Source organism: Propithecus coquereli, unplaced genomic scaffold (assembly GCF_000956105.1).
Source record: "Propithecus coquereli isolate 6110/MARCELLA unplaced genomic scaffold, Pcoq_1.0 Scaffold159, whole genome shotgun sequence".
NCBI lineage: Eukaryota > Metazoa > Chordata > Mammalia > Primates > Indriidae > Propithecus > Propithecus coquereli.
Genome location: NW_012140413.1, coordinates 220115 through 241633, shown reverse-complemented (window position 1 = coordinate 241633; position 21519 = coordinate 220115).

The window sequence follows — 21519 nt, the reverse complement described above, 5'->3', positions numbered from 1 at the left end:
GTATAACTATATATACACATACAACTATACACATATATAACTGTGTATACACATACACATCTATATATACATATGCATATCGTTTAGAAATGCAGAGATTGCCTCTAGAAGATATAACTGAGAGGATCACAAATGATTTCATTTGGCTAGTGGGACTGAGGATTTTAAGATTTTTAAATTTACTTTAATAGATCTATGTGTTTTTTAGAAAAAAACTGTGCCAAACTAAAAGAAAAGCAAAAATCAAACCAAATAACAAGCACACAAACTTTTATTCCTTGCTCTGCTCTTCACTGTGGGAACTTGAGAACTTCACTTTAACACTTTAATGAGTGTTCGATACTGTCCTTATCTTAGCAAGCATAGAATTGAATTGAACCATATTCTCCAAGGGGAGTCCCAGGATCACTCCTGTTACACACAAAAAGGGTTCTGAGGTCAAGCTTGGAAAGTTTAAGGTTTAGCTAAATGAAGCAGTTTATTTCTACTTTAGGACGTCTGCAAGTCACACGAGCAGTTCATACTGTGAATGTCTAAGAGAGGGAGATTATAACTAGCACAATCGAAGGCCATCACAAGCCATTCTGAGTCAAACCAAGGTAATATCTGGTGACAGTAATGGGATTTTTTTCTTAAAAAAATAATTGTCCTGGATCTGCTAATATACACAAATGAACGAACGTTCAAGGTCCCGAAGTTTCTTCTACATGGCTTGGCCAGAGTGGCTGTAGGTTGAAAACATATGAAGTAAACACCCACCATTGGCAAAGTGAAATGTCAGTAAGACAACTACAGAATGTGACCTTTGAAAATTACTACTTTCTGATCCACCCTCTAAGCTAGTTATAAAATTCACAGCTGTAAGATGTATACTGCGATTTGGGTTTTTCTCATTCATAGGGCTTCTTAGATCTATTGCAGGATGTCTCCTATTAATTTTTATATATATACATATAATATATATAACAGCAAAACATTTCTTCAAATAGTGCATATGTCTGATTTTTTCTCTCCTTTCCTTCTGGCAACTTCAACTACAAAGTTTAGATTTTCTTACCATATGTGATCTATTTTATATTTTGTATTTTCTTTTTTTCCTTCTGACTTATATTTCAGCTCATGACTTCCTTCTTCATTTGTGTTTCGTCTCCTAAAAACCATCCTTTGGTAATCTTTATTTTTTTTTTTTTTTGAGACAGAGTCTCACTGTGTTGCCCCAGCTAGAGTGAGTGCCGTGGCGTCATCTTAGCTCACAGCAAACTCAAACTCCTGAGCTCAAGCGATCCTTCTGCCTCAGCCTCCTGAGTAGCTGGGACTACAGGCATGTGCCACCATGTCCGGCTAGTTTTTTCTATATATTTTTAGTTGTCCGATTAATTTCTTTCTATTTTTAGTAGAGACGGGGTCTCGCTCTTGCTCAGGCTGGTCTCGAACTCCTGAGCTCAAACAATCCGCCCGCCTCGGCCTCCCAGAGAGCTAGGATTACAGGCGTGAGCCACCGCGCCCGGCCCTTTGGTAATCTTAAGTAACAATATTGTAGTTTTCAGTTATAATATTTTGTTTTTAAAAATAGTTGACAGTTTTCTTCCCAAAATTCTCAATAATTTCTATTCTATCCTAGGAGATAAGCTGAGCTATTTTAAGGTCTGTGTCTTTATTATCTAGGGCACTTGTGAGTCTGTTTCTATTGTCTCCTTTTTGCTGTCATTTTCCCTTGTGTCTGATTCCTTTTTCATGTCAGACATTATATTTGTAAAATTGTTGTAGAAAATTACTGGGATCCTGTGATATCACCTTCCTCCGGCAAGGAATTGTGCTACTTTTGTCAGGTACCTGGTTGTAGTGATAATCTGGGGTCACCGCGATTCAATTCCAAAGATTAAAATGATTCAAAGCTGAGCTGTAATCCTGCAAACGTCAATCTACTTCTGGTTCTTTATTTCAAAGGTAATTTTTCAGGTCCCAACTAAAGGTAAAGGCTATTTACTAGAACCACTGCTTTGGATGAGACCTGGGATCCCAACTCTGTTACACTAACTCTGTGAGACCATTCAAGGCAAAATCAATAATCTGGTGGAAATGTAGCCCTTGAATCCTGGGCTGGTATTTCTTCATTAACACTCTGATGCCTTTTTAAGTCCGGGTTTCAGTTTTATTGTTAAATCCAGCTTTTCAAGATTTCCTCAGCAGAGGATTGCCTAAGTTATCTAGTCCTTCGTTACTTACAAATACCATAAATAATGTATTACAAATATAACAATACTAATATTAAAAATAGTCTTTATATTATTTATCATTGATAAATATCATTAATATTGTTATTACTGCTGCCCTAATTCATGCATGAATCATCTTACTGAACTAACTCCCTTACTGACTTTCAAGATGTCTTGGCTCTGGTACTATTGCCTTGCATCTAACCTGTCTCTACACCTTCTACCAGAGTGATATTCTAACATGAAAATCCAATAATGTCACTTCCATGTTTTAAATTCACAAGTAACTTCACTGTATGCATTCGACATGATACAGAAATAATAAAGAGGATATGAACTTTTGAGCAAAACAAACCTCATTTCAAATCCTTACTCTAACAATACCTGCATGAGTTTGGGCAAGTGACTTAAATTCTCAGCTCAAATTGTCTAATCTCTAAAGCAAGCATGATATTAACACCTAACATAAAAAGTTGTTTTGGAAATTAAACAAGAACTTAAAATAGAGAATACTAATAAGGTATGTATCATTTAGTACAGTAGTGCAGGGGTCAGTAAATATTAGGAGTTTTCTTAAGTTGAACTACCTCTATCTGCACAAACATGTCACAATTTCTCTTCCTTCCATTCCTTTTCACATATTATTTCATCCTTTGATTTGGAGAGAAGCCAGAGGAAAAATAGAAATAAGTGGGTTTTTTATCATCTTCCATAGTAGTTAGAGAACCAAACCCTCTCTTTCCTAGCTCGACTAGGCTATGTCGAGGCCCCCTACCCATGACCACTTCTGTATATTACAGGTGGAGAATTGGGCCATGGAAAATATGATACTAACTGAAACGTTCAGGATTTCTCTTTATGGGAAGCCATATCTCAATAAGTAATTAAATATAAGCTATGCTTCAACAAAGAAGTCGTGGCTGCAATAACACAGGGCAAGAATTCAAGTTCAGATGAAGAAAAAATGTCTCAAAAATCTGCCAAGGAAGAAGCATACATATTGCATTTTAGCAAAAGAGGAAAAAACTATCAGTAGGATGCAAATTGTATACAGTGAAGACATGAATTGACTGTTTAAGGGAATTTTAACTACCTTAGAAAGGGTTAAACTCAACCTCCAAGTTTTGAAAATTTTCCATCACCCTAGAGAAAAATTAAATGTGATTTCCAAACTAGCAGAAAGGTAAACGCTTCTTCTAAAAACAGAACAATGGAGATGATCAACTGGCTGTCAATTCTATGTTATTTAATTAAATCGTATTATAAATCCATAACATTTCTATAAAATGTGATAGTATTTACAACCGAAAGAGGAAATATTAAAATCTATGTCTAAAATAATGTCATCTCTTAGAAAATTTTCATTAAATACACAACTTCCAAAAATGCCTGCAATGGTTAGCATCATCTTAAATCTTTCTTTAGTTTTCAGATGTTCAGGGTCCCTTTGTCACGTGATGCTTCAAATAAGCCATCCTTCTTTACCCCTTTAGAATCAAGGTATATTTGGAATCTAAATAAGCATAAAAATAAGAGAATAAACTATAAAGGGCACATAAAGATATAAAGGTGACCTTTAAACTTAACTCCACTATACTGAAGTTGATAAAGTAGCTGATGATTTTTAAATTTGACAATACAACCTAAACAACTTAAATATAATTTTCTAGAAAATAACTAATACAAATCTGTTGGAAAGCTTGGAGAGAGGTTTTAGTCCCCTAATGCTCTGAGTACCATACACTGAGTGAGATGGATATGCGCTTACTCAGTTAATGAGTTCACCTTCAAACTTTGAATACTCAAATTGAAATAAATCACCAGGCAACTACATCTGCAGCCACAGAAAATAAAAAAATTAATAAATTGCAAAGTGAAGAAATATTACACACTTCCAAAATACCCTATTTTATCATGTCTAAGATGCACCATTAGTTTAAGATGCACTGTTTTCTGATCTATCACCAAAAATTTTTTTAAACATTGGCAATTCACTTATGACCTACGATTGATTCTAAGATACATCCTAATTTCAGAGATGCTAAATATAAAAAAGGAGTATCTTTGGAAATTAAAGTGTGGCATTCTTTATTTTATTTATTGGCTTTTACTTTCGCCTCTTGTTAACAAAGGAAAGTCTCAGTCTCAATTCTAAAATTTCTGGTATCTTCAAAATCCATTTAAACAGAAACTGACTTTACAAATGCAGACACACAGTCCCAAAGAGTGACTTGGTTTCATAGCAGAGTTGTAGGCCCTGGAGATGGAGCTGTTAAAAAAAACAGAACAGAAAAAAAAAAAAATTTTTGACCTTTGGAAGTTTACGTATATGTGCGTGTGTGTGCGTGTGTGTGTGTGTGTGTGTGTGTGTGTGTAACCTACTTAATTCTGCCAGTGAACTTTTCTCTTCTATGTGCTCTTATGGCAGCTTTAACTCTTGTAAATTGTGCTATTCACCTCATTGAGGATTTTTCCTACTGTCTTTCCTTCTGCCCACTTCCTACTCCACAGAGCATATTTCCTGATCTACATCTGAAAGGACTGAACTATCAATACTCCCAGAAAGGAAAAAAAAAAAATTCACAAAAGGAGTTTGGAAAGTTTCCAGCCATGCATTTCCTTGTAAAAATCAGAAGAAAGGAATTATCACTTCTATTTCATTAAGTTCCAATAACACACATGTCAAAATTTAGAAGCCATCATTCCACAGATCGCAGCCACCAAAATTGTGCTCTAGCAAAAACATATTTATTGAACAACCTCTATTTTCCGGCACATCCACAACTCTTTTGGTGCTACCGGAAAAGACAAAATACCCTATTAAAGGTCTGCAAGGTCTCTCTTTGACTACAGTGATTATCTTATTGCAAAGCATTTCTGAAGGACAAATTGTTCGTATTGTTCTTAGAAATAGCCTAAGACATAGTCACTTTCAAGAGTGGCAGCTTTAGAATTAAATAGAAGAGGCTTGCAGTGACTGTTTGGTTTTTCTATTGGGCAAAGTGTAGGGACTTTTCTTAAATCTGCATCTCCGTGGCCCTTTACATAAGACTAAAAAAACTACTAGTTTTACATCAAAGAACTAGAAGTGAGTGATGTAATTGATGGAGATCACACGTAGAAAAGTTCAGAATAGCCCAAACTGTCACCTGGTGTTCACCCCACTCTCTAAACTGAGAATGGTATCAAAAATACATCCCAAACCATCATGATAGGTATAGCAAAGCATGATTCATTTACATAGAACCCATGGAGTCCACTGTGCTCCTATGAAGAAGTACACATCTAAACAGATTTGGATAAAAGGTAGCAATATATTAATATTTCTCCTGGGGAAGAAGCATTCTTTAAGAAAAATATTCTGTCTCAAATTTTAAAACTAAACTTATTAAATGCAAGAATTTATTTCTAAAACTTCCATTCTTCTTATTCATTTTTTCCCTAAAGTGCCTTTTTAGCACCCAAAGGACTATATTTTCTTCCTTTACTTTTAATTTAAAATTAATCAATCATATAGATCTGTAGGGCAACACAAAAGTAATTTGAGCATGAATAACAGCATTATATATATATGGACACGTATGTTATTGGTAGCTGATATTAATAATGATAAATTTTCTATCGCATTGATTTTTTACCTCTACATAGCAGAAACGGCATCACAGATCATGAATCTATTGTTGCTGCTGGGGATAGGCTTTGCAGAGTAGGAAAAACTAGAGCACACCGCATGTGGAGACTGTATGGTGGAAATTCTGCATATATTATTAATAAATATAATACCGTGCTCTTGACTCTGCTCAATTATATCTTCCTAGAAGTAAAAATGATGGTACTCATTCCAAGTGCTTACATTCTGATGCTAAATAATCAGGTAACTTGATTATCATCATTTTTCAATCTCCTCTGTTTTATTAATAGTTACTACAGTGGGATATTAACAGTGGCTCTAGATATTTCCATGCCACATTGGCTGGCACATGAACAATGTCTGGGTGAAAAAAAAAAAAAAAATTAAGACCATAATTTGTTTTTCTCAAAACTACAAAAGTGATTGATGTCTGACCCTTAGTTTTACAAATCAATTTATTTGGAAATTTTCATAGGTAATCCAGAGAAATTCGATTCTTGCTTACCTTCATAGGTGAAGTTCCTATAGGATTAAATTCTTTTAGGATTTTTTTTAATGCAAAGGATAGGTATGTAGATGTGGCTCATTAATTGATTTTGCCTGGAATGTTTGGAATTCATCAATTTATATATACAGGTCTTACTTCAAATCAGAAAATGCAAAATATTCTATTTAGAATTTGAAAGTCACTTCCATGCATAAACTTTTGGCCTACTATAGAAATATCATTGTTTGGTTTTGTTAGTTCTTTGTTTTACCTCCCACCTGTCTTTTCTCTTTCACTGTTTCAACATTATTTATGATTTTTCTTTGTCTTCTTAAAGAGTTCTTCCTGTTTGTGATTCATATCACTGTCTAGATGATTAGAAGTATCAATTCTTCAGTCTTGTTACTGCATTTTTAAATGTAATTACTTTAACATTTTGGAATTAATCATATTCATGGTAAAATCTACAAGTACAGATTATTATAAAGTGATATTTCCCCCTTTTATCTGAATCTAATTTTCATTCGCCAGAGTTAAACTCTATTAACATTGTCCTTAATATAATATTTTCTATGCCTATATGAAATGTCTGTTAGCATGCATATGAGTGTATTTAAAATTTATCTTCAAAGACTTGAGTTTATAGAAAAGTAGCTTTCTCCATTTTCCTATTCCTCAAGTAAATTTAGTTCTAAAACAAAAAGCCAGCAAGATACTTAATGCCAAAAACTGGAAACATGGCCATTTGAGCGTACAACACGAAAAAATATATTCTTTATCATCAGTTTATTTAATTGCTAGATATTGACAAAATTTTTAGGTAATTTCTAATCATTTTCTATTGTAATAATGCTTCAAGAATATTGTTTTTCATATGAGGTTTCTCTTCATAGTTATATGGGGTCTTTTCTTCCAAAATATTTCTAAATATATATAAAAATAATACATGTAATTATATGATATATAATGTAATTATATATAGATGTATTTATATATATACACAAATATAAATCACATTGTATGTGTGCATATATACGTCATAATTTCCATATATTAATTATATACCCAGCCACCATATTGAATTTTTACATCATTGATATTGTTATGGGGTTTTTTTCTGGTCTCCGGCCTTTTTCTTCAGCATTACTATTATTTCCTATTGTTACAGAGCATCTACATAATAATAATTATAAAAGTTAAGAAGGAAGAAATAACATGAGGAATTATCACAGAAAGTATATTGTTATTTACCTGTGAAAAAGCACTTTTCTGAAGATTTCCATTTCTGAAATTTTCTTCTGATTCTTACAATAAATAATTTGTAGAGCTCTGAACTTAAAATAGTCTCAATTATAGTGCCCTCTGTGGCAAGCAGAATAATAGTTATGCAAAGATGTCCAAGTCTCAATCCCCAGAACCCATGAATATGTTAGAATTACATGGCAGGCTGGGCACTATAGCCCATAGTTGTAATCCCAGCAACTTGGGGAGGCTGAGGTGGGAGGATTGCTCAAGGCCAGGAGTTCAAGACCAGCCTGGGCAAAAAAGGGAGACTCTGTATGTACAAAGAAAAAAAAAATTCAATGGCAAAGAAGAAGTAAAGTGGCCAATGTAATTAGGGTTGCTAATTGACCTTGAAATGGGTAGATTATAGCGGATCAACAGACCAGGTTTAATGGGTCCTTAACAAGGGTCCTTATAAATGGAAGAGGGGACAGAAAAGAAAGGACCAGAGAGACAGCAGCATGACCAAGATGTGGTAGTATGCTGACTTTGGAGGAGAAAGGGGGCCACTAGCCAAGAAATGTTGGTTGCCTCTATAAGATGGAAAAGGAAAAGGAATGAATTTTTCCACAGAGCCTCCAGAAAGAATGCATCCCTATCGACACCTTCATTTTAGCCCAATGAGACCCATTTCAGACTTAAGACTTCCCAAACAGTACGATAATAAATTTGCAAGGTTTTAAGCCACTAAATTTGTGGCAATTTTTTTTGGCAGCAATAGAAAACTAATATACCCTCTAAAGCTAACCTTGTAAAATGTTCCTTTATGTTCCAATGTGGTATTTCCTTTATAACTACCCTTAAACAAGTAAAAATCTATCCAGACACAAGTTTTGTCAAATGCGGAGCACGTGACCAGCATTGTCCCACTCCATAACCACGTGGGTGTTTCTCAAATCTCTTTCTTACAGACAGAGTTGTAAAGTATGATTTCTGAAACAGTGTCCAGTCTCTAGCAGCCACCCATGTGCTGTAAATAAGATTTCTTTCTTGCATTTATTAAATATTCTGAACCCTGTGAAAAATTAAAATCTACTCTTCTGCCTGCTATCAAGAGTCTTTCTCTGTACCCACTCACTTATATGGCATAGTTATAATTTGTCACTTTCCTACCCATTTTGTTTTTTAGAGCAGTAACCATCTATTGAATCTAGCATGTGATGTATGGGGTTTGGGACTCAAGAAATAATATACATATATTTTTTTTCTTTTCTTTTTTACTGTACAGTACAGCTACTCTACTTTTCTGTTTGCTGCAGATCTTGCATTTTTGGTAAGGTGCAGACAGCAAAGGAGAAACAAAGTAACTTTCTACCTACTTTGATGTTGGCACAGTACTGCTGACCTACCAGTTTCCCTTTCAGTTTCATCCTACTGGCACTGAAGTTAATGGAAATTTCCCTAGACACCATTTGAAGCAGGAAGCCTGTCTTCAACTCTCAGCAAACCATCTCTTTGGTAGTGGCTTCTTGACCCTTTGTCTACTTATCTTATTACAAGACAAATTTGTGCTGCCCTTTTAAAATCATCTTCTAATAACAAAACTAAGTACTACAACCATCCCAGAAGGGTAAAATCACAAATCAGGTGCCATTAGCAGCAGTGTCCTTGAAATTGGTAAATACCCACTGGGAAAGAAAGTCTTTGTCCCAATCAAGGTCCTCTGTACATTTTGATTAATACCTTACACCTAAATATCCAGAATAAAGGCAGAAGTGAGGACGTCCATGAATGGTTGTGTAAGTGCCAGTAGATACAGAGCATCTATTAATTATTTTTAGCTCACCATTCTGCCACTTCCAGGACTCAAAGCCAGCATCATTGACCGAAATGTTCTTTTCATGCCAGTCCAAATATTTCTAATGATAAAAGGCTTTGTAGGGATATGACTAAGGCGATACTAATCAAAGGATGGATTCGATGACATGAGTCCAGGCTGATCAAGAAATTAAAGATTAACCAGAGGTTAAATTGTACACATAGAACGACTCTCCGAGGTGTCCATCCAGGGAGATATCAAGCAAAAGGGTCCTAACAGTTGGCAGGAACAAAACTGCAAAGAGGCAACATTACCAACAGGGATCTGGGTTTCAGCGCAGTGAACAGGGTAACCAAAGCGGAGACCAGGAACCAAGAAACCAGAGCGCCAGAGGTAGAAGGCTCCAGCACAATCCTAATTCCAAGATCTTTCATTGAGCAATTTATCTGGGATCAAGATTGCTCCAGACTTAGGGTTTGTTCTACATTTACAAGTAAAGACTAATTTGGCATTTAAAGAAATGTAGACAACAGCAGCCGGAGAGTAAATAAAATCCTCATCTTTCAACTTTTAACCACATTTACTGAATGACTATAATATACTTTCAAATTTTTGCATATGTATTACCTAATGCTTAATTTCTAATACATTAATGTTTTGAGTTATTACATTGTATTTTGCTTCCTAAATTTCTCCAATACCTGTATACTCTTTTCATTTTAATTTATTAGCCAGACTTCTTAATTTCTTGAGTTAGAGATGTTTTAAGTGATAAAAGAAAACCCCAAGGAAATAAAAAGCCTTAGCAAAATGAAGAGACTAGGATAGGAGACCTGGGACTGAAGGAGGCAGAGAGAATCTTTGCAGCAGAGATACAAATTTCCACCAAATAAGAGAAGAGAAGGTTTTCAATCTTTGGATGAGAATCTGGAGCACTAGTGAGTCCAAGGCAGTGTTCAGCGGATGAGATACTCAGACCTCAAAGAGATGCTTCTCTGTTCACCAGGAAAGCAGGATCTCAAAAATAATACAGAAGCAGAGCTGCGAAAGTTTAAGGGGCCACTGCAGTTGAGACAGCACAGCTGAGTTAGTCGGGATTCAACAGAGCAAGAGAACTCATGAGATACAGATAAACATAAGAGGAGATTTATTATGGGAATTGGCTCAAGCAATTATGGAAGTCAAAAATTCCCATGATCTACCCACCATCTGTAAGCTCAAAAACCAGAAAGCCAGTGGTATAATTCAGTCTGAGACCAAAGGCCAGAGAACCATGAGTTCCTATCTTACATCCAAGGTCAGGATAAACCAGGTGTCCCAAGCAGAGAGGACAAATTCTCTTCCTTCTGCTTTTTTGTTCTATTCAACTACTCAGTGGATTGGGTGATTCCAGCTACCTCAACAATTTCTTAAAGAAAATTTGCTCTGGAAGATACTAAGAAACTTATAGTATCAAATGAAAATTGAAATGACCAGGCCTTAAAAAAACTGGAATGAAGGCAGCTCTTCCCTCCTTCATAAGGCAGGAACTTATGAACCTTGACTGTCGTCAAGGATAAGTGAGCACCCAACAGATTTATTAATATTCTCTTCTTAACCTCTGTCTATTATGTGTATTTCCAGGGAGAAGTCTGATGGGGTCAGTTGAAACCACATTCCCACCCACGTCCCACCTATGGGAGGTGGGAATAATTACAGGCAGTACCAGTAATGCTCACTGCTTCTTCTCTGCTTAGCTCGTTAGTTGACATATAGCATGTGCTCAAATAGTAATTATTGAATTTAAATATTTTAAATAACCATTTTTTTTATGAAGGCACCAATTGGTAATGAATACAACTGTTCTTATGATCCTAGACTTTTGTTCTTTCAAATTTTTTTTCAAATTCTTCTATGCTCCTATTTTTATCAGAAATCTATGCTGGAACAATTATTATCTCTATTTCTTCTACAGTCTCTAAGGCTAGAGAGTTATTTTTCCCTCTGAAACATCTTCTCTCCTGTCTTTGCCTTGCTTGAGGGTAACTTGTCAATCCTTAATGTTGTGTACTCTAGGAATCCCTGTCTCACCAGCAACAGTCCCTGAATGAAACTGCATCTGAGTTTGACCACAAATCAATTCCTTTCATCTCATGCTTGCTAACTTGAATATTGATCTGTGTCGAAACAGTATCGAGGACTTTTTTATTAATATTTGATTGCTATTTTATGTGACTTCAAGCAAAGAGATATTCTCATGGTTCACTGATTCATCATCCATTCTTTTTGGAAGTCATGTGGCCAAATGCCAAATAATCTGTCTCCAAAAAAATGTATCTGCCCTTTTTTTTTTTAAGGCACTTTGAAGACCAATCCATATGAAACAAACCATTAGCCTATTGCATGTCACATAAATCATTATCCAACTAAAAAGTATAGTTGATAGCAGTACACATTCCAAAATTACAGTGACAGAAAACATTATGTTATATGCTTTAAAATTCTACATGAATGATTTGTTGGTGAAGAAAAGGCTGGAACATGGAACTGAGCATAAATATAACAAATCTGCATACAAAATTCAGGTTTGGTGAGCTAATCACACCCAGGCAGTAATGCATTATTTTTAAAATACAATTCCCTAATAAAAGGAACCAGAGTTCCTTGGAGAAATGGCCAATTTGGAGACAGAGAATATACAAAAATATAAAATGAGCCTGGAACATCATGTGGTACCAAAGAGGAAGGAAGTGTTAAAACTTTAAAATAGAAATAAAATAGATGGGGTCATGCCAAAGTGACACAGTTGCCAATCTTTCAATCGCTGAAACTGGAACGACTGGGCAATGAAAGAACACTTTTATCGGACTATAACCGAAAGAATACATAAAATATTCATGAGCCCACAATAATAATAGAGTAGATAAATACCTAAATAAGTAAAAAGAAAGACAACTCTTTCTTATGGAATAATTCCATTAATAACTGTAGAAGAAAATGTGGGAAATAGAAAACCCACTATTAAAACACCACAGTAATAATTTCTGCAGGCAAGAGTCAATGCTGAATGCTATGACAGCTAGGCAAAATTATAAGGACACAAAAGGATAGCTGCCTAGCTTCAAATATCTCCCGAAATTTTTTAAATTACTGTGGTGATCTTAATACATAGCCATAAAATTTTTGGAAAGTCTCTCTTTAGGGAGTAGAACTTAATTTGCTTCTTCTTGAGTATGGGCTTCTTTCTCTTTATGACTCACTTCTAACAAAAAGTGTATAGAAAGGGAAAAACAACAACTTCACAGCAGAGAAAACTGGCAGACATCACTGTAACTGAGTGATTTTTAAGGTTAACATCACCAATAATAAGTCATGTTGATACCATACTACCCCTGAAATAAGGGCACAGCACCTTGGTGCTATTCTCTCAAAATATATAAACTTCAACTTGATTTAATTATGAGAAAACATCAGACACACTTCAAACGAAGAACATTCTACAAAATGTCTGACAAGCAGTCTTCGTAAGTATCAAGGTCATACAAAAAACAGACTAAGAAACTGCGACAGATGGGCGGAGACCAAAGAGACATGGCATTTTAATGCAAAGTGGTTTCCTGAATTGGATCCTTGAACAAAAAAGGGACAGAGATGTAGAAACTTAGACAATCCACACAAAGTCTGCAATTCAATTAATAGTATCATATCATCGTTGACTCTTAGTTTTGATAACCATACCATGGTTACATAAAATGCTATCATTAGAGGAAAGTGGGTGAAGGCTATGAGAGAATTCTCTGTACTACCCTCCAAGTTTTTCTGTAAGTCAAAAACTATTTCAAAATAAAAAGTTTAAAAAATTAAGGTGAAATAAAGACAAGAATATTTGTCATCAGTAGACTTACGCTAGAGAAAAAGGACAAAACTTCACAAAGGACCAGTGAGCACTAGAAAAGTCAAATACTAGAATAAATATAAAACAATATTAATTGTTTAGAGCAGCAATATAAATGTCTTCAGGGGTGATGAGATGTACTGAAGTACAATACATGACAATTGTTCAAAGGTCGGGGGAGCAGGTAAAAGAAATTACTGGTTTAAGTTTCTTGTATGGAAAGCGGTAAAAAAAAAAAACTAAGGCAAATTATAAAAAGACGAGATGCATATTGTAATCTCCAGGCAACTAATAAATGAACTTTAAAAAATATAGTGATAAAATTCTAATAAAGAGGTTAATTTTTCAAAAAAAGTAAATTAGCAACACTGGGATTTGAACTCAGAGATTCTGGCCCCAGAGATCAGGCAATTAACACTAGAGCACTTTTTCTATCAGAAAAGTGCAAATGCATAAAGAGACGATTATGGAATCGAGATTTGTAAAAGATTTCCAAGAAACTAAAATGTCCACGGCCAAATTAAAATTCGCATTAGAGTTAGTTTAGAACTGAAACTCCATAAAATTGCAGTCCCCTTTTCAAGAAGGGGGATGGGATTTTACTTATAATTAGCTGTTATAATATTCTGGAGTAATCCCTACAGCTTCTGTTTTCATAATTGATTACTCATATGAGGAATTCCTTTTAATCCACATTCTCTTATTTGCCACTAAAGAGTGTTGTGTTCACATATAAACATGAAGTCATCTCTTTTATTGGCCATAGAAATGACATTAATAGCCACAACTAAAGGAAGTATTCTCTTTTCTGCATCAAATCCTACCTCAAACATAATGTAAATTTCCAACTATTAATACATGTTGAAACGTTCTTCGCATTTCTTTTGACATTTAATTTATATGTTATCCCTTTCAAGGCCTTGAATAGAAATTTTTGTTGTTGTTTTGCCTCATGCATTAGGTTTTATGTCCACTAAAATTCTATTAACAAGAGGCAAGTCACTGAAGGGCTTTGGAAGTAGCTTTGTGAAAGCTAACTTTTCAGCTGAGAGACATCTCCCCGGGGACATCACAGAAACACAGACACTTTAATAGCATTTTGTTTTCCTCAGCACATCCCCAGATTTTAACGTGTCTGAATTTAATGCACTAGAAACAAGCACATGTTGTCTTAGCTAAAATCTCTTCTCGTATCTGGAAAATCTATCACAAAAACACTAGGTACTGAATATACTTATATATGAGGAAAAAAACAGAAACAATGAAAAAAAGGACACGTTCACATTATAATCTGCAAAAGCAGAAAGCTATTACTCCTTGAGGACAAATAACATCTCATGGATATTTCCCAACATTTATTTTTCCCCTTTGGTTTGTCTTTGAAGATCAAATTCTACCATCATACATGATTCATTCAAAATGAAATATTACTCACTTTATCTTCTCTTAAATGCTAATGCCTTGTGAAAATGCTATAGTAATTAATATTATAATCCATTTATGAAATAGATCATTCAAGTTAATTTAAATCATCTTGTAATCTAAAATTTTAGTAACAATAATTGTGAATGATCAGTAACTACAACTCTTCCTGCAAATGTTTTTAGACTTTTCCTCTATCAAACCAATGTACTATATCAATGCTTAAGTAAATTACACATTCTCTGCGGGTTTCTATGATATAGCTTGAAAAATGTTAAATTTCAAAATTTTTCTTTTCGGTGTTGCTAGCCTTTAAGTGAATCTCTAAAATGGGGTATAATTTGGGCACAGATAAAAATTACCACACGTAAATAACATGCTTAATACACTATGTCATTTGATATCAAAGAAATCATACTTAGCCTTTGAGGAAAAAATTTGGTATTACTTTCAATTTAACCTACTTTTTTGCTGCAGAAATATACTTAAGGTTTCTGCTTTTTAGCATATATTAACTGGATTCCAACTATATGGTATGCACTATATTTAGATACTTTAATGTGACAATACATATTCTTTTCCTCGGATAACTCAATCCGTTGAGGATGACAGTATAGTCACATACAACATAAGACAGATTTGATACACCGTATTGTGAGGCCCATATAACTTTTTCATGCAAAACAGCAGACTGAGCACATATGAGCTCCTATCCTCCTCCATTTTCAATTTAAATAAAATAGTAGTATATTCATACAATGAAATGCTACACAGCAATTTAAAAATGAACTATTGATATATGCAACAGTAAGGATGCATCTCACAAGTATTATGCTGAGTCAAAGAAGCTAGTCACAAAAAGATTACATAAGCTATGATTTCATCTATACGAAGTTCAAAAACAGACAAAACTAATCAATAGTGATAGAAGTTAGAACATAAGTTACTTTACTGGTTGGGAGTGGGTGGAGATAGTTAATGACTTTTAAGTAGCCCAAGAGAACATTCTAGGGTAGTGGATCTATATAGGCTTATGTACATGTAAAAATTCACTGAGGTTTAAATTTATGACTGGTGTATTAACAACTACCATATTTAATACTTTATTCCCTTTATGTATATTGAGCCTCAATTAAAAAGTTTTAAAAAATAGTAAAATTATATATGATACAACAAATGTGTCACAGAGCTGTGATTGAAGAGTGTGTTGGCCTAAATCAAAATACTCTATATTCGGACAGATTTCTGCAAGACACAAAGAGAACAGTATTCAGTTGATGGATAAATCAGAGCAGAAGAAGTTGCTGTCTAGAATATGTACACAAAAAAATACATGCTGTACCTGAGACGGAAGCTCTGCAAGGCAGAGTTCCAAAGAGGAAACAAGCAGACAACAGGTAGAGGTAGGAGGATTGCTACTTATCAAGGTCAATAATGCCAGCGGAATAATGAGCCATACTTTTCCTGTATTTCTCTCCTTGACAGAGCTAGGACTCTGTCCTTGGAAATCCCAAACAGAATAATAAAGACAACGAAAGATCCAATGTCTTGTTTTGACTTTCAAAAGTGATGGCTCAGAAATAAAAAAAGGTCTGGAAAAGTACTTGATTTATCAGAAGCAATTTTCCCTTGGCCAGAATATATAAAAGAAGAAGACAGAATAAAAGAGAAAATATTCCTTTAATAATGCAAGAGTAGTTTTCAATGAAATAAGTGAACATTCAGACACCAGGAAATTTAAATATCAAATATAAAATTATTTGATAGGTTTAGGCTAGAATAACACTGTCCAATAGAACTTTCTGCAATGATGGAAATGTTCTAGATCTGTGGTGGCTCCTATGGTGTCCATTAGCCACATGTGGCTATAAAGCACCTGAAATGTGGCTGAACACTTGAAATATGCTTGAAATGTGGCAATCTATTTTTATAACTTATTTAATTTTCATGTAAATTTAAATCATTACATGTGACTGAGGGCTACTGTATTATACAGTTCTGGGATAGAAAATAAATCTGAGGAGATCTAGAATAGAGCATGAGATCGAAATATAACATACATGAAAGAAACAAGAAACAGGAAGTTTGTATTCAGTATTTTCAGCATTTATCTAATGGGAGTTAGATAGAGTGAAGGGGAGGAAACGAATAAGCAAATAAAGCAAAAAAATGAACCAGAGTAGGGACAAAAAAAAAAAGGACAGTAGTTATCAGAAAGTGATAACCCTTTAATAAAAGTAATAAAAAAGGGCTTATACTCTGTTTTTAAAAATTATCAGAACACTAACTATACACAAAAGTGCCCAAAATTTCCAGACAGAAAAATCAGATTGACTACAATGGAATGAAAATAAGGTCATTGTCATCACTCTCAGCTGAAACACTTCCTCCCAGAACACCAAGCAGGAATGGATTCAAACAACTGAGGGAAAACAAACGAACAAGCAAAAAAATTAAGAATTTTGCATTCTAAATTCTTAAACCCAAATACATTATAAATCAATGATGGGCGTAATGAAGGTATTCCCAGATAAGCAAGAATTCAAAGTTTACTTACTGTTAGTTCCTTTTAAAACAATTACCTCAGGACATACTCTAACAGATTTTTGATGGGCCTTGGAAAGGAAGAGGTTAAGCAGCTACTCTGCAGTCGTTTCCTGACCATATGTGGAGGGCACTTTTGAGAAAGAATGAGAGCAGATGATCGGGTCCAATTGCATCACAAACGTGTAAATAAGAGACTTTCTGGTAAATAAACTAGTAGTACTTACTAAGAGAAAAATCCTAATCTCAGGAATGCTTTGAGATGTTCCTGGTTAGAAATTGTTTACAGTAAACAAATCTAGGCTCCCTGAATAATATCACATGTTTTGTAACTATTTGGATATAAAATGAACCAATTAAAGCATGTGTTATTTGAAACAGGTGGTTAAGAGTTTTAAGGGTTTATTAAGTTAAAAAATTATATATGGGTTAGTGTTCAGTTTTTTGCATATGAATGTGAAATTGTTCCAGAATAGCTTTTTAAAAGACTAGCACTTGTTCCATTTATTTGCCTGTGCACCTTGGCAAACCTCAATTGACTATATATGTGTGGGTCTATTTCTGGACTCTCATTTTAGTTACACTCTATGTGACTACGCTTTGGCTAATACCACATGGAGTTTATTTCTGTAGCTTTGTAGAAAGACTTGAAATCGGGTAATATCTGAACTTCAACTTTGTTTTTACTTTGCAAAATAGTTTTGGCCATTCTTGATCATTTGTCATTCTATATACATTTTGTAATCTTTTGTGCATTCTACAACAAAGATTGCCATGACTTTGATTCTTTATTCTTCTTTTATTCTTTAATAAAGAATACTTGGTAATTACTCCAGGTATCTGTTTTTGATTTCTAATTTAATTTCCTTATGATCTAAGAATATGCTTTGTATTTTAAATTTGTTAAGGTTTGAATTATGGCCAAGACTATGGTATATGGAGTATAGACTACACTCTATATGGATTTGAAATTATGTGTATTCCATTCATATTCAATGTTCTGTCAAAGTCAGTTAGGTGAAGGCTATTGATAATACTGTTCACATCTTCCACTTCCTTAGTGATTTCTGGCCTATGAATTGCTATCCTATCAATGACTTTGGTTTCTCTAAAGTTATTGGCACTGCAGTTTGATTTCTCTATTTTTAAATTTTTTTCAACTATTATCTCTCCAAATATTTCTTTTGCCTCATAGTGTTTTCTTTTGAATTTCAATGGCACATATATTAGACTAATGTTATTGTCTCACAGCATTTGAATACTTTCATTTTTGTTTTACTCTTTTATTGTTTGATAATTGAGGTAATTACTAGTGACTTTTAGTTTCACTCTTTCCTCAGCTGTGTCACGTCTACTGCTGAGCCCATCGAAAGCATTCTTCCTGTTTATTACAAAGGTGTTCATTTCTAGCATTTTCATGCGACTTTTACTGTCTTTGCTGAAATTTTCTGTCTGTTCACCCATGTTATACATCTTTGTATTAGAACACGATATATTAACAATAGTTATTTTCAATTCCCTGTCTGATAGCTGTGACATCTGCGTCATCTCTGAGTCTTGTTCAGTTGATTGCTTTATCTGTTGACAGTGAGATTCTTTTTCTTTTTCCACTTGATTTTTTTTCTGCATCTGTTAATTTTTTATTGACTGCCAGACATAGTATGCAGAGTGATAGAGACTGTTAAAAGTGATATTTATGCCTCAGATAAATGTCATTTCTTCTACTAGTCAATCTATTAAAGAGTTGAACTCAGTCTGGATTTTGTTGTTACTTCAATTCACCACTACCTTTAAACCCTGTTTATTCTCAGGTTGAGAATGGTTTGCTGGTGGGTTTTTTCATTATTTCTGCTCCACCCTAATCATTAGAGCTTCCCTGTGCAACCACACCTCAAAAAGAAATCTCTCTGGTCCTCTCCAGTAGTAGCGTACTGTTTCTGTCTTGGAGCTTGGGGTGTTGTGGTTGTGGACTAGGAATAGGGTTCTCTTTCACCCTGATTCAACTTCAGGTTAAAGCAGTCACTATGTCCCTAATCCTTAAATTTGGGTTTTCTCAGTGATCTTGCTCAAAACTCAATGGCAGAAGACCTCTGATGGCCTGGGCTCTTCTGAACACAGTTCTTTCCCCTAATTATGGATAAAGCATTTTTTTCTTTTATCCTTTCCCCACCTACAGTGGAAACATCTTCTCCTTGCACTGGAACAACAGAGTTTTCTGCTATTCCACAGAATCTTATGACTTTTCTTTTTTCCTTAGGAGAAAAAAGACTAGGAGGGCTTCCTGCATTTTCTACAGTGGTGGCTACACCTTTTCTCCAGCTTGTACCTCCAAAGTGGGCTATATCCAGTATCTGCCCTGACGACAAACCTTTTTAAAAGTACACTGTGAGGTCTGTGGAGAAGAGCCTGCAAGTGGGTGTCTGCTACTCCCAGAGGTTCTATACTCTCACAGTATCTGGCAAACATTTTTTGGAAATTCATCAAAAAAACCATTGTGAATTATTTTTATCCACTTGTATGGTGGTCCTGTCTCTTGTGCTTTTACACAGGTAAATTCATGCTTATTCCCCATCTGTCTTCAGAGATATCTGTCTTTCCTCAGATTCCAGGCTACTTGTTGTCCTGCGACATCAGCTCTTACTGGGTTCAAGAAAAGTTATGATTTTTGAGAACCATCTTTGTCCTGTTATAAGGTAGATAGGTACTATTTATAGGTGTCTACATCTTAAACAGGAGTTAGACATCCTGTGATTTTTGTTGCTGTCACTGGCAGGCATTGATGTCACCCACTTTAATTCTTCCTATAAGTCTCCAGATATGTTCACACATGAAACCATATAGGCGTGTTCCTTATTATTCAGTCATTTAGAATCTATTTGCCAGACCATACGGCAAAGCCTTTGCTTAAAGTACAATAGTCTGTGAATACCCAAACACGTCCCTGAGGGTGAAAGCCTAACTCTTCTCCTCCTGCTGATTCCACTGCTACTGCCTTGCGCAAACTTGTACTTGCCTTCTTCATCAAGGCTTTACAAAACAATGCTATGCCCCTCATTCTGAATCCTCAGTCTAGGTGCTCCTTTCAGTGGACTAGGAAGCCACATTTTCCCTGACTGGGAAAGAATCGTAAGACTCAGACCACAAAGTATCCTTAGTAGGCTCTATTTTTGGTTCCATAGTCAATGAAGCAACTGCTAATATGCGAAGTAGACTCCTCTGAAGTTACCCCCTCAGCATTCTTCTAATACACCCTTTTCACTGTGTGAACAAGCTTTGCTACGTTGCATTCTTCCTGTTTGAATGCCTCCCTGATATTACCTATGGCATGATCAGTATTTCTATTCTCAGAATTTTCTGATACCCCTCAGCAGTGAGAGTGGTTTAAATCAATTCTCAGTAATAATCTCACTATTATCTGTTCAATGGTATATGATAAACAACTCAGCAGTTTTTGAGCCAAACTACAAGACAACTCACTGAATAGTCCTATTCAAGTTTTGCAAATTCCTGCGATCTGCATATGTACTGGTTAAAACCACGTTAAATATTATCTGAGCAGATGGATCCTAAGTGTCTAGTGAAAATGCCTGTGCCACCACCCTTGGTATATCTTTAACACTTGTTTCTGCAAAAGCCTCACTTAAATTCAGATTTCTTGCTAGTGATTTTGTGGATCAGGCCAATTCATTAATAAATAAAAGTAATTCCATCCAAACCCAAATAGCCCTGATAGTCTCTAGGCTTCTAGCCTATTGCCGGTATATGAGAGAGCTAATAATTTATTTATCACAGAAGCAATGGAAAAACTATCTCTGGTTGCTCTAGTCTATATAATTCTTAGAAATTGCACCGGTTGGACCGAACCTTATTTTAGCAGAATTTATCGTCCAGTCTCTATTTTTTTCACCTGGATACCTCTTATCCTTAACTTATCCTGATCTTTCTCCAAAGAGACAATTATCATATCATCAAGGTAGAACACTGACTTTGTTAGTGATTTTTAACTCTAAGTCCCTCACAAGAATATGGCAAAATGCTAGCAAATTAAAAAATCCCTGTGGCAATGCGTTGAATAAATACTGATTCACTTTCCACGAGAATAAAAATTGTGATTGGCTGGATTCCCAAACTGGAGTGGCTATAACAGTGTTAAGTTAAAATAAATTTGGCTTAAAGCTGCCTTTATGCTTTGAATCCCTATGTAAGAAACTGCAACCTAACTTAAGAGTATATTCTTGTAACCAACAGCTGAGCGTCAGCCAATCACAGGCTTCCAATTGATCAGACCATGTCCATATAAGG